Consider the following 15,976-nt stretch of genomic DNA (forward strand, 5'->3'; position numbering starts at 1 on the left):
AATGTAATTTGCAATGACATGGATGAACTTGGAGGACATTATTTTAAGTAAAATTCGCCAGGCATGGAGAGACACGTACCACATGATGTCACTCATGTGGAATCTATAGAAATTGATCTCATGGAAATGGGAGGAGAATGGTGCTCACTAAGGCCTGGGATGGCTGTGGGAGGGGAAGATGTTGGTCAAAGGATACGAAATTTCAGTTAGAGGGCAGGAATAAGTTTAAGAGATCTGCTGTACAACATGATGACTATAGTTAATAACTATTATACTATTAATAACAAGAATATATTGTATCCTTGAAAAAGGCTCAGAGAGTAGATGTAAAGTGTTCTCATATCGCTCTCTCTCTCTCTATATATACACACACACACACACACATATAATTTAAAATGTCATGTTGTACATGATAAATGTATACAAAAAGTCTCACTGAACAAATGTAATGGGGTTAGATTTCCCTCAGACAGCATGGAGCACTTCTATGGATGCTATGTCCATTCCTTGTAGGAAGATTTAATACTTTTTGAGGATTAAATTGCTCACCTGGAATTTTCTGATTCGAGAATGCAATTTCAAAGACAGACCAAGGCCTTTTTATCTATTTCTCCTTGTTTGATTTCTCTAGACTGACTGTTTTACTGCTAATCTGTGTTACAAGTGTTTTGTGTGAGGGACACATCATTGTCTATAGGACATGGTATTCCCATGTGATCGTCATGGTTAACACGGGAAATCCTTTATGCTTTTCCCCAAGAACACTAAAGCAGTTATACCCCCAAGTAGGTCAAATAAAATAATTATCTTAAGAAATATAATCAGGGAAGAGCCCATTATGTTAAGAGACAGCCCCACAGTTTCCTCCAATGCTTCGGTCTGAGAGAGAATGCTTCCCAAAAGGACATATTGCCAGGAAGATACTTGTCTGATGGGAGTAAGTATCCTTTTGTACCTTCTGGGAGGTGCATTTCTAATATTTCTTAATTAAGGCGATCAATCTTCCTGGTTTGCTGGCAACTCTGTTTTAGTAATGAAAAGTCCTGCATCCGCAAAATCCCATAAGTCCCAGGCAAACTGGGACAGTTGGCCATCCAATGATGGGGCTTCCTTGAGAGATGGTGAGCTCTCTGACACTGGGAATGTCCCCACAAAAGTGGAATGGCTCCCTGCATGGAGGTTGTGGAGGAAGATTACTATTTTGACAAAAAGGCTGGACTTTACGATCTCTAAGCATCTTTCAAACTTTAAAATTTAAAATTCCAGATGGCTCCAAAAGACAGAAACATGACAATTAGAGGTGGCCATCCAGGAATCTTAAACACTGGTGTCTTTATGTGTCCTGTGTAGGTTTTGCATTTTTATGTTAATCTGGTTTTGTATCTTGTCTAGAGCTCTACTATACAGGTTTGTATAGTGCTGTTTTATTTTGCAACACAGTATATACTACTTGGCTCCTAACTGCCTCTTCTGTGATTTTCAAACACTCACCCCTTGATAGGATGGAGCCTGGGCTCTTCAATGGAATATGATGCTCATTGATGCTTCGACCATTTCTCCACTGGAACTGCAGCTCCTGACTACAGTTTGATGTCATCCACCCATCACATGCCCCAGCACTCATATACATTTCACAGATGTGTCAAGAGAGGCCTCAAGATGTTGAGAGAAAAAGTTTGCCAATGCAACAGTGAGGTTGTGAGGCACAGCCAAGAATGAAAAAGTCAAATATCTGGCTCTGAGTCCTTTTTTCTAATGACTAGACACCACTCCCTCATTGGAACATACTTGGTTTTAATGCCTTAAAGGGACACAGAGAGCTGGCTGGCTTACAGAAACAAGAAATACTCTTCCTCCTGCTGGAGTGGTACAGCCTTTCCTGCCACCATCTTGAGGCCGGGGCTTTCAGCCTTCCTCCATATACGAAGTCCCTCTCTACTCTGTCCTTTCTCTCCATGTCTCTTCCTCCCTAAATTTCTCCTGGATTATCTGTATGGAAGTTTATTCTGATATTAGTTTTAGAGCAACAGAAATTTCTAAAGTATATAAATATGTTTACAAGTACATAGAATAATACAAAATCTAGATGAGGTAGGAGGTTCTTGGGCTTTCATGTCTCCTTGATATTTCTATTGAAATCTCAGAGAAGAAGATGTGGAAACAAAATGATTTTATTCTTTATCTAAGTTGATCTTTCCATTCTTGAACTACCAGAGAAATTGCTTGCCTTGGCTGAACCCAGACCTTCCTAACGTCAATCCTATGCTGTTTTCCTCTTTGTTACCCTTTTTCTTCCCACCCCAGATGGTTGGACTCTCTTTGATGTCATTGTAAGCACTTTAGCTTATTTGCTAAGCATTTTCTGAACACCTACTACATTGTATGTATCCTGCTGGCTTGAGAGAGTAAAATAAGTCATGTCTCTATTGTATCCTTGAAGAACTCACTTTGTATGTGGTGGTAGTCAGAGAGGGACGTAGAAAAATCTCTCCAGAGAACTGATAATAATATAATTGGATAAATGCTCAAAGTTCTAAATGGGAAGGCATTTAGAATTTTCTATGATAGATAGAAAGATGGCCATTGTTTGTTCCTTAACATGATCTGCTGGTTACTTAGCCTGTTTTCTGCGGATGATATGGCCTTAACTGTGAAGGAGATGAGCACCTTCAAGCTTGTATCTGCCCATTGATAGACCAGATCAGTTGAAAGACTTGCCCCGGACTGCATCAATCTTGGCTTTCCATAGACTTGATTTCTGACCTTTGCTTTGGTGTGATGCCATGAGCTTATATACTGGGATATCATTAAAACATCCCTATGAAACTTGTCATTGTGTGCATTGTAAGAAGGTATTGAAAAGAGCCCAGGAAAATTTTTTTTCCAGGCTCAGGATTGGGAATAGTTCTATATTTTTGGCAAACTGATTTCATTTTAGCTTATGGAGATTGTGATCCTTTTAACATTATGATTGTTTGCCTTTTTGAGCTGGGTCTTAATAGTCATTTAGTTCAATCAGTCCCACTCAATACTTGTGTTTCCCCTCAACTAGATGTATAATCTAGTTAGAAAAACTTTTTAGACTGTAGCCCATACTAAAAATGCATTTTGCATTGTAACCTAGTAAACACACACACACACACACACACATTAAAAAGAAAGTTCACAAAACAATATTGATATCTATTGTAATGCTCTCTGATACCTTTTATTCTTTTCTATTTAATTTCATTCCATTTTCATTTTAAAAAATACTGGTTACAACCCTCTAAATTCACTTGATAACCCTTTAGTGAGTTGTGAGCCGTAGTTTGAGAAACACTGATTGAATCCTTCTCTTGAACGCTTCCAGCTACAGACTTCAGTACTTCCCAGGGAAGTCCATCTTATTATCAGAAAATTGGAGCTTCTCTTTCAACTGAGCTTAAACTTGACTCAGTAGATCCTACCCAGTGTCCTCCTAGTTCTCTCAGTTTCATGCAGAAAAGTCCAGTCCTTATTCCTGACTACCCTTCCAATGTTTGAAGAGATGTGTCTCCCTAAAAATTCCTCACCCACTTGCATGTGCTTGTGGCCAGACATCAATAGCTGAAACAAAGTGTGAAGCCAGAACAATTAGAAATGTTCCCTGAAGCATTTGAGTAATTCGAAGGCAAGTGTTGCTTTTTAAAATGTGCTCATTTTAACTGAACAATTGCCCCAATTCCCTACTTTATTTCAACTGTAGGAAACCTGGCTGAACTCCTGCTGCATATTGATTTTGCTCAAAGGTGGCAAGTGACAACACAGCCATTACGTAAATGACATGAGAAAACAGCCTCCTTCCCCTATGGTATTTAGCACAGTCCGCAGATGGCAACGACCTAATTCAGCCCAAAGAAGAAACAAGTGAAATCATTCGCTCAATTACTTTCATTGGGTAGAGGCAGTGTGGGGCTCTCCTGACGCTCCCAGAAGAAACAAAACAAAACGAAAAAAACCCTTCCTGAAAATGCCATGCATGGGTAATTTCATTACGACAGAGTTCTAGTCACCTCTTGTTTTCTTAAACTTGTATTATTGAAAGATTAGTCTTTTGTTTATGGTTACATTGCCAAGTATCCAAAGCAGAACTCTCCTTCATTCAGAGTTAATCGAACTGAAATGGACATGGCATTAAGAAGGCCCATGGCCCTGTGAGATCAGAAGAATTACTCAATCTGCACCACTTAGGACAGAACGTTTTTTTGAAAGCAGATAGGATAAATTGACAAAGATTGCTTACTTCAGAATACAGAGGTCAAAGTGTAGTTCAGAAAGACTTTATTATAATTACATGCTGTAATGGAAAAGATTGAATTTTGTATGGCTGGGTAGCAGGGCTCACTGAAGTGATGGGTAAACCCAATGTTGAGAGGTGATCAAGGGTATTTACTTTCTCCTTGATCCCTTATACAAAACTAAACTAACGAGTAGGTCTGTGTCTTTGAAGGGAAGTCACGAAGAGAATGACTTTCTTAGAAGAGGAGATGCTGCTATTTGAATACAAAAGGTACTTTGAACTGGGTGAAACTCTCAAACATGGAGGACAAAACCACATGGTGATTTAGGAAGGATAATGAAAATAACCATGGCCTCTTCTGCAGTCAATAGCTTTGTTCACTTCGTCTTTTCCTCTTGCTTTTGAATGGTTGGGAACAATCAAGATGTGGACAAACTGATTGCAATGTTGTAAGCTACTAGTCTGGAGACCAAAAATAATACACAGATAGATTTGGTTTGGCATGCACAATGTACAAACATCAAAAGATCTATTCATGATAAGAACATTCAGAAAAATAGGAAGCGAGGGAAACTTTCTCTACTTGATAAAAACATCTATAACAATCTGCAGCTGACATTATACTTAGTGGTAGAAGATTGAATACTTTTCCCCTCAGATCAGGAATGAGGCAAGGATTCCCTGTCACTCTTACTCGACAGAGTGCCGCAAGTTCTGGCTGGTACAATAAAGCGAGAAAAAGAATTAAAAGGCACACAGATTGGAAAAGAAGAAATAATGCTGTACCTACTTGCAGATGTGATTGTTTATGAAGAATCCAAAGGAAGGTCTACCAAAAAACTAGAACTAAGCTTAGCAAGGCTATAGGATACAGAAGACATTTATGTGTCCAACAAACATATGAAAAAAAGCTCATTATCACTGGTCATTAGAGAAATGCAAATCAAAATCACAGTGAGATACCATCTCATGCCTGTTAGCATGGCGATCACTAAAAAGTCAGAAACAACGGATGCTGGAGAGTATGTGGAGAAATAGGAACGCTTTTATACTGTTGGGAGTGTAAATTAGTTCAACCATTGTGGAAGACTGTGGTGATTCCTCAAGGATCTAGAACCAGAAATACCATTTGACACAGCAATCCCATTACTGGGTATATACCTAAAGGATATAAATCATTCTTCTATAAAGACACATGCACACATATGTTTATTGCAGCATTGTTCATAATAGCAAAGACTTGGAACCAACTCAAGTGCCCATCAATGGTAGACTGGATAAAGAATATGAGGCACATATACACCATGGAATACTCTGCAGCCATAAAAACGGATGAGTTCATGTCCTTTGCAGGGACATGGATGAAGCTGGAAATCATTCTCAGCAAACTAACACAGGAGCAGAAAACCAAACACCTCATGTTCTCACTCATAAGTGGGAGTTGAACAATGAGAACATATGGGCACAGGGAGGGGAACACCACACACTGGGGCCTGTCGGGGGGTAGCATTAGGAGAAATGTTGGGGAGGGATAGCATTAGGAGAAATACCTAATGTAGATGGTGGGTTGATGAGTGAAGCAAACCACCACGGCACGCGTATACCTATGTAACAAACCTGCACGTTCTGCACATGTATCCCAGAACTTAAAGTATAACAAAATCAATTATATTTTAATATAGTACCAATTAACATGTGGATACTAAAATTGAAAGTATAATACCTTTTACAATTGCTGAAAAATACTTATGTGTATATCTAACAAAACATGAATAGGACTTACAGGCTGCAAAGTATAAAACTCTGATGAAAGCAATTGAAGAATATCTAAATAAGTGGAGAGAGAGTCCTTGTTCATGGACTGGAATACCTTCCATAGTAAAGATGTCAATTTTCCCCAAATTGACATGCAGTTTTAATGCATTTCAAAATCCCTGCAAGATTTTTTTTGTAGATGTAGAAAAAATTGTTCTTGAATTTATATGGAAAGGCAAAGGGGCTAGAATAGTTAAAACAATTTTGAAAAGACAAATATAGTGGGAGGAGTCAGTCTGCCCAATTTCAAAGTTTATTGTAAAGTTACAGCAATCAAGACAGTGTGGTATTAGCAGAGGCTGGGTCATATATCACTGGAATAGAATAGAAAACCCAGAAATAGACCCACGTAAATATTCCCAACTAACTATTGACACAGGTGCAAAAACAATTCAATGAAGAAAAGACAGCCTTGTCAACAAATGGTGCTGGAGCAAGTAGACATCTACAGGCAAAAAACAAAGTGAAACAAAACAACGACAAAAAACCCAGAATCTCAACCTGTCTCATACCTTATACAGACATTAACTTGAATGGACTTAAATGTAAAATATAAACCTTTAAAACTTTTAGAAAAAATAAAGGAGAAAATCTCTGAGAACTAGAGGTAGTTGAAAGGTTCTTGGACTTGACACCAAAAGCACAATTCATGAAAGATAAAATGGATAAATGGCACTTCATCAAAATTAAAAATTTATGCTCTATGGAAAACTCTGATAAGAAGACAAGCTAAAATTGGCTGAAAATATTTGCAAACTACCTTTCTGACAAATAGCTAGTATCTAGAATATATTTAAAAAATCTAAAAAATCAATGGTAAAGACAAAACAAAACCCCAAACAACCCAGTGAGAAAATGAGCAAAAGACATAAAGAGACATTTCTCCAAAGAGGGTATACAGATGATAAAGAAGCACATGGAAAGATGCTTAACATCATCAGCCATTATGGAAATGCAAATTCAAACGACAATGAGATCTTACTACATACCTATCAGAATAGCTAAAATAAAAATGGTGAGAACATCAAATGCTGGAAAGAATACAGAGAAACTGAATCACTCATAGATTGCTTGTGGGAATGTAAAATGGTAGAGCCACTCCAGAAAACAGGATTGAAAGTTTCTTAAAAATCTTACCATGTACCTATATTATTATCAGTTCTTTGGAGAGATTTTTCTATCTGCCTGTCTGACTACCACCAGATACAAAGTGAGTTCTTCAAAGATACAATAAAGACATGATTTATTTTACTCTCTCAAGCCAGCCAGGATACGTACATGTAGTAGGTGTTCAGGAAATGCTTAGTGAATAAGTAAAGTGCTTACGATAACATCAAAGAGAGTCCAATTATCTAGGGTGGGAAGAAAAAGGGTAACAGAGGAAAAGAGCATAGGATTGATGCTAGGTAGGTCTGGGTTTTCTTTCCTATATGACACAGCAATTGCATTCCAGAAAAATAAATGGGCATTTATTCCAGAGAAATGAAAACTTAAGTTTGTACAAAACCTGTATACAGGGGGGAGGAGCCAAGATGGCCGAATAGGAACAGCTTCGGTCTACAGCTCCCAGCGTGAGCAACGCAGAAGACGGGTGATTTCTGCATTTCCATCTGAGGTACCGTGTTCATCTCACTAGGGAGTGCCAGACAGTGGGCGCAGGTCAGTGGGTGAGTGCACCATGCGCCAGCCGAAGCAGGGGCGAGGCATTGCCTCACTCGGGAAGCGCAAGGGGTCAGGGAGTTCCCTTTTCAGGGGTGACAGACGGCACCTGGAAAATCGGGCCACTCCCACCTGAATACCGTGCTTTTCCGACGGGCTTAGGAAACGGTGCCCCAGGAGAGTATAGCCCGCACCTGGCTCAGAGGGTCCTACGCCCACCGAGTCTCGCTGATTGCTAGCACAGCAGTCTGAGTTCAAAGCAAGTCAGCAGCAAGGCTGGGGGAGGGGCGCCCGCCATTGCCCAGGCTCCCTTAGGTAAACAAAGCAGCCTGGAAGCTTGAACTGGGTGGAGCCCACCACAGCTCAAGGAGGCCTGCCTGCCTCTGTAGGCTCCACCTCTGGGGGCAGGGCACAGACAAACAAAAAGACAGCAGTAACCTCTGCAGACTTAAATGTCCCTGTCTGACAGCTTTGAGGAGAGCAGTGGTTCTCCCAGCACGCAGCTGGAGATCTGAGAATGGGCAGACTGCCTCCTCAAGTGGGTCCCTGACCCCTGACCCCCGAGCAGCCTAACTGGGAGGCACCCCCCAGCAGGGGCAGACTGACACCTCACACGGCTGGCCAGGTACTGCAACAGACCTGCAGCTGAGGGTCCTGTCTGTTAGAAGGAAAACAAACAGAAAGGACATCCACACCAAAAACCCATCTGTACATCACCATCATCAAAGACCAAAAGTTGATAAAACCACAAAGATGGGGAAAAAACAGAGCAGAAAAACTGGAAACTCTAAAAAGCAGAGTACCTCTCCTCCTCCAAAGGAATGCAGTTCCTCACCAGCAACGGAACAAAGGTGGACGGAGAATGACTTTGACGAGCTGAGAGAAGAAGGCTTCAGATGATCAAATTACTCCGAGCTACGGGAGGATATTCAAACCAAAGGCAAAGAAGTTGAAAACTTTGAAAAAAATTTAGAAGAATGTATAACTAGAATAACCAATACAGAGAAGTGCTTAAAGGAGCTGATGGAGCTGAAAACCAAGGCTCGAGAACTACGTGAAGAATGCAGAAGCCTCAGGAGCCGATGCGATCAAATGGAAGAAAGGGTATCAGCCCTGGAAGATGAAATGAATGAAATGAAGCGAGAAGGGAAGTTTAGAGAAAAAAGAATAAAAAGAAATGAGCAAAGCCTCCAAGAAATGTGGGACTATGTGAAAAGACCAAATCTACGTCTGATTGGTGTACCTGAAAGTGACAGGGGGAATGGAACCAAGTTGGAAAATACTCTGCAGGATATTATCCAGGAGAACTTCCCCAATCTAGCAAGGCAGGCCAACATTCAGATTCAGGAAATACAGAGAACACCACAAAGATACTCCTCGAGAAGAGCAACTCCAAGACACATAATTGTCAGATTTCACCAAAGTTGAAATGAAGGAAAAAATGTTAAGGGCAGCCAGAGAGAAAGGTCGGGTTACCATCAAAGGGAAGCCCATCAGACTAACAGCGGATCTCTCGGCAGAAACCCTACAAGCCAGAAGAGAGTGGGGGCCAATATTCAACATTCTTAAAGAAAAGAATTTTCAACCCAGAATTTCATATCCAGCCAAACTAAGCTTCATAAGTGAAGGAGAAATAAAATCCTTTACAGACAAGCAAATACTGAGAGATTTTGTCACCACCAGGCCTGCCCTAAAAGAGCTCCTGAAGGAAGCGCTAAACATGGAAAGGCACAACCGGTACCAGCCACTGCAAAATCATGCCAAAATGTAAAGAACCATTGAGACTAGGAAGAGACTGCATCAACTAACGAGCAAAATAACCAGCTAACATCATAATGACAGGATCAAATTCACACATAACAGTATTAACTTTAAATGTAAATGGACTAAATGCTCCAATTAAAAGACACAGACTGGCAAATTGGATAAAGACTCAAGACCCTCAGTGTGCTGTATTCAGGAAACCCATCTCACGTGCAGAGACACACATAGGCTCAAAATAAAAGGATGGAGGAAGATCTACCAAGCAAATGGAAACCAAAAAAAGGCAGGGGTTGCAATCCTAGTCTCTGATAAAACAGACTTTAAACCAACAAAGATCAAAAGAGACAAAGAATGCCATTACATAATGGTAAAGGGATTAATTCAACAAGAAGAGCTAAGTATCCTAAATATATATGCACCCAATACAGGAGCACCCCAGATTCATAAAGCAAGTCCTGAGTGACCTACAAAGAGACTTAGACTCCCACACATTAATAATGGGAGACTTTAACACCCCACTGTCAACATTAGACAGATCAACGAGACAGAAAGTCAACAAGGATACCCAGGAATTGAACTCAGCTCTGCACCAAGCAGACCTAATAGACATCTACAGAACTCTCCACCCCAAATCAACAGAATATACATTTTTCTCAGCACCACACCACACCTATTCCAAAATTGACCACATACTTGGAAGTAAAGCTCTCCTCAATAAATGTAAAAGAACAGAAATTATAACAAACTATCTCTCAGATCACAGTGCAATCAAGCTAGAACTCAGGATTAAGAATCTCACTCAAAACTGCTCAACTACATGGAAACTGAACAACCTGCTCCTGAATGACTACTGGGTACATAACGAAATGAAGGCAGAAATAAAGATGTTCTGTGAAACCAACGAGAACCAAGACACAACATACCAGAATCTCTGGGACACATTCAAAGCAGTGTGTAGAGGTAAATTTATAGCACTAAATGCCCACAAGAGAAAGCAGGAAAGATCCAAAATTGACACCCTAACATCACAATTAAAAGAACTAGAAAAGCAAGAGCAAACACATTCAAAAGCTAGCAGAAGGCAAGAAATAACTAAAATCAGAGCAGAACTGAAGGAAATAGAGACACAAAAAACCCTTCAAAAAATTAATGAATCCAGGAGCTGGTTTTTTGAAAGGATCAACGAAATTGATAGACCGCTAGCAAGATTAATAAAGAAAAAAAAGAGAGAAGAATCAAATAGATGCAATAAAAAATGGTAAAGGGGATATCACCACCGATCTCACAGAAATACAAACTACCATCAGAGAATACTACAAACACCTCTACGCAAATAAACTAGAAAATCTAGAAGAAATGGATAAATTCCTCAACACATACACCCTCCCAAGACTAAACCAGGAAGAAGTTGAATCTCTGAATAGACCAATAACAGGAGCTGAAATTGTGGCAATAATCAATAGCTTACCAACCAAAAAAAGTCCAGGACCAGACGGGTTCACAGCCGAATTCTACCAGAGGTACAAGGAGGAACTGGTACCATTCCTTCTGAAACTATTCCAATCAATAGAAAAAGAGGGAATCCTCCCTAACTCATTTTATGAGGCCAACATCATCCTGCTACCAAAGCCTGGCAGAGATACAACCAAAAAAGAGAATTTTAGACCAATATCATTGATGAACATTGATGCAAAAATCCTCAATAAAATACTGGCAAACAGAATCCAGCAGCACATCAAAAAGCTTATCCACCATGATCAAGTGGGCTTCATCCCTGGGATGCAAGACTGGTTCAATATACGCAAATCAATAAATGTAATCCAGCATATAAACAGAACCAAAGACAAAAACCACATGATTATCTCAATAGATGCAGAAAAGGCCTTTGACAAAATTCAACAACCCTTCATGCTAAAAACTCTCAATAAATTAAGTATTGATGGGACGTATCTCAAAATAATAAGAGCTATCTATGACAAACCCACAGCCAATATCATACTGAATGGGCAAAAACTGGAAGCATTCCCTTTGAAAACTGGCACAAGACAGGGATGCCCTCTCTCACCACTTCTATTCAACATAGTGTTGGAAGTTCTGGCCAGGGCAATTAGAAAGGAGAAGGAAATAAAGGGTATTCAATTAGGAAAAGAGGAAGTCAAATTGTCCCTGTTTGCAGATGAGATGATTGTATATCTGGAAAACCCCATTGGCTCAGCCCAAAATCTCCTTAAGCTGATAAACAACTTCAGCAAAGTCTCAGGATACAAAATCAATGTACAAAAATCACAAGCATTCTTATACATCAATAACAGACAAACAGAGAGCCAAATCATGAGTGAACTCCCATTTACAATTGCTTCAAAGAGAATAAAATACCTAGGAATCCAACTTACAAGGGACGTGAAGGACCTCTTCAAGGAGAACTACAAACCACTGCTCAAGGAAATAAAAGAGGATACAAACAAATGGAAGAACATTCCATGCTCATGGGTAGGAAGAATCAATATCGTGAAAATGGCCATCCTTCCCAAGGTAATTTACAGATTCAATGCCATCCCCATCAAGCTACCAATGACTTTCTTCACAGAATTGGAAAAAACTACTTTAAAGTTCATATGGAACCAAAAAAGAGCCCACATCGCCAACTCAATCCTAAGCCAAAAGAACAAAGCTGGAGGCATCACACTACCTGACTTCAAACTATACTACAAGGCTACAGTAACCAAAACAGCATGGTACTGGTACCAAAACAGAGATATAGATCAATGGAACAGAACAGAGCCGTCAGAAATAATGCCACATATCTACAACTATCTGATCTTTGACAAACCTGAGAAAAACAAGAAATGGGGAAAGGATTCCCTATTTAATAAATGGTGCTGGGAAAACTGGCTAGCCATATGTAGAAAGCTGAAACTGGATCCCTTCCTTACACCTTATACAAAAATCAATTCAAGATGGATTAAAGACTTAAACGTTAGACCTAAAACCATAAAAACCCTAGAAGAAAACCTAGGCATTACCATTCAGGACATAGGCATGGGCAAGGACTTCATGTCTAAAACACCAAAAGCAATGGCCACAAAAGCCAAAATTGACAAATGGGATCAAATTAAACTAAAGAGCTTCTGCACAGCAAAAGAAACTACCATCAGAGTGAACAGGCAACCTACACAATGGGAGAAAATTTTCGCAACCTACTCATCTGACAAAGGGCTAATATCCAGAATCTACAATGAACTCCAACAAATTTACAAGAGAAAAACAAACAACCCCATCAAAAAGTGGGCGAAGGACATGAACAGACACTTCTGAAAAGAAGACATTTATGCAGCCAAAAAACACATGAAAAAATGCTCACCATCACTGGCCATCAGAGAAATGCAAGTCAAAACCACAATGAGATACCGTCTCACACCAGTTAGAATGGCAATCATTAAGAAGTCAGGAAACGACAGGTGCTGGAGAGGATGTGGAGAAATAGGAACACTTTTACACTGTTGGTGGGACTGTAAACTAGTTCAACCCTTGTGGAAGTCAGTGTGGCGATTCCTCAGGGATCTAGAACTAGAAATTCCATTCGACCCAGCCATCCCATTACTGGGTATATACCCAAAGGACTATAAATCATGCTGCTATAAAGACCCATGCACACGTATGTTTATTGCGGCATTATTCACAGTAGCAAAGACTTGGAACCAACCCAAATGTCCAACAATGATAGACTGGATTAAGAAAATGTGGCACATATACACCATGGAATACTATGCAGCCATAAAAAATGATGAGTTCATGTCCTTTGTAGGGACATGGATGAAATTGGAAATCATCATTCTCAGCAAACTATCGCAAGAACAAAAAACCAAACACCGCATATTCTCACTCATAGGTGGGAATTGAACAATGAGAACACATGGACACAGGAAGGGGAACATCACACTTCGGGGACTGTTGTGGGGTGTGAGGAGGGGGGAGGGACAGCATTGGGAGATATGCCTAATGCTAGATGACGAGTTAGTGGGTGCAGCGCACCAGCATGGCACATGTATACATATGTAACTTACTTGCACATTGCGCACATGTACCATAAAACCTAAAGTATAATAATAATTAAAAAAAAAAAAAAAAGAACCTCTGATCCCTCTAAGACTGCGCTGCTCAGTAAGAAGTCAGCAACACAGTGTGGATGGCCCGAACAGAGACCTACTGTCAGTGTATATAATACAGACTGGATTTTCAAAGTCAGGACAAAAAAACAAAAAAGAAATATCTCATTTAGAAATTGTATATTAATATAGTTAAAACTATAACATTGAATCTTTTGTGCTATATAAAATATATTGTTAAAATTAAAAACAAAAAAACAAAAACGAAAAAACCTGTATACAAATGTTCACAGCAGCTTTATTCATAATAGCCAGAATTTTGAAAAAATCCAGATGTCTTTAAATGAGTGAATGATTAAACAAATTGTGGTTCATCCATACCATGGACTACTACTCAGCAATAAAAAGAAACAAAATATCAATAAATGCAACAACCTGGCTGAACCTCCAGGGAATAACGTCCAGTGAAAAAGAACCAGTCCTAAAAGTTTACATACTGTGATTCTATTTCTATAACATTCGTGACATTACAAAATTATAGAAATGAAGAACAATTTAGGGGTTGCCATAAATTAAGGAGGGACTGGAAGCAGGGAAGTGGGTGTGACTATAATATGGCAACACCAGAGATCCTTGTAGCAATGGAAGTGTTCTGTATCCTGACTTTATCTAAGTCAATGTTCTGGGTGTGAGATTGTACTATAGTTTTGCATGATGCCACCTTTGTGGGAAAGTGGGTAAAGGATTCACAGGATCCTGGTATTCTTTCTCATAAGTGCATCTGAATCAACACTTATCTCAAAAATAGAAGTTTAAAAATAAGTCTTAAATAGGGTCTTTAGTTCACTAAAGCGCCTGCTATTTTTATTGTTTTACACCTACTAATTTGCTTTTCACAGTGTGTTATATGTCTGGCACCCAAAGGCATGGGAAAGAGAAAGAAAGAAAGGAGAAAGAAAAGAAAGAAGGAAGGAGAGAGAGAAAATGGGATTTTGCTAACAAAATACACAGAAGAAATGTCATATGGTGTTCGTCTATTGGAGACAGATGAATTCATTTTAGAAAATTGGTTTTAGTATTTGGAGACATTGTATTCTCATAATTGTTCAGAGACCCATATTGGAGAATGGAACCATATTTTTGGTAACGCTGTAAGGATCGCCGTGTATCTCTCTCTTCCCTTAAATTCCTTGAGGGCAGGGACCATGATGTTTACTCTTTATACTCCCCTCCATTCTCCTTTCTTCCCTCCCCCAGCATAGAGGCTTAATACAGCATTTAATAGGGGAGAGAACAGATTTCTATGTTGATTAATAACATAGCATGATCACAGTACTAACCACGAATACCTATGACCTGTTAACTACCTTTCCAACCTTTTTCTGTATGACTTCCCTCCAGGTGCCTGGTGATTTAGCCAACCTGAACTGCTTCAGGCTGTGCACACGTTGGGGAGTTTTCTCACCTCACTGCCTTTTTTCCACACCATTTCCTTTGTTTAGTATTCCCTCTTCCACCCCTATAGATCAAGTTCCTACTGATCCTTTCACTGTTCAATCCAAAGACTACCTCTTTGAAGAAGTCTTCCATGCTGTAAATACTATTCACAGTTGATATCTTTGTTACTTTCAGCTTTATAGGAAAGATTTCTGTGGGCTCTGCCCTGTGCTACTGTAAGCCACTTGGGGGCAGATCTGTCCTGATCCTTCTAGATCTTCCCACAGAAACTGGTACAGAGCACTGCCCATAGCGGAGATTCGTGAATATGCATTGAAAGAGGAAAAAAAAATCAGAATGACCAGGGTAGTGTAATGGATGCTCTAAGGGTAGCCAAATAAAAATGATAGGAAGCTAGAAAGGAAACCCAAGAGTGGGTATCAGAAGGAATAGCAGACAATGTTAAAATGTTTTAAGGCTGATTTTATGTGGCATCGGTAGAGATTAGGCTGCTCACCACAGCCAGTTTCACTGTAAATCATGTAACAGACCTTGTAGAAATGCCAAGATAGTAGACGTCTGCTTAAAACGCAGAGCTCCGAGAAACGCTCGACTTCAAACATTGTTTACTTTCTTCATTAGGAACTAAAGAGAAGCAAGTACAAGGCAGCGGGTAGCAATTACCTAATATCTTTGCCGAAAGAGAGATTTTTCAAAATGTGCTTTTCTCACTAATCCTTGAGGGGAAATGAGGTTTATTTATGGTGTCAGAAGAGAACAAGGCATTAATAGTAAAAGATTTTATATGACTTCATGTTTTTAGGAAAGTCATTTGTTTACAAATCCGACTCAATCAAACCCAAAGGTATTTAATATATTCCAGATTTGAATGCCACCTGATTTCTTTACCCAAATTTCAGACTACAGGAAGTAA

This window comes from Pongo pygmaeus, chromosome 7 (assembly GCF_028885625.2).
Source record: "Pongo pygmaeus isolate AG05252 chromosome 7, NHGRI_mPonPyg2-v2.0_pri, whole genome shotgun sequence".
Classification (NCBI taxonomy): Eukaryota; Metazoa; Chordata; class Mammalia; order Primates; family Hominidae; genus Pongo; species Pongo pygmaeus.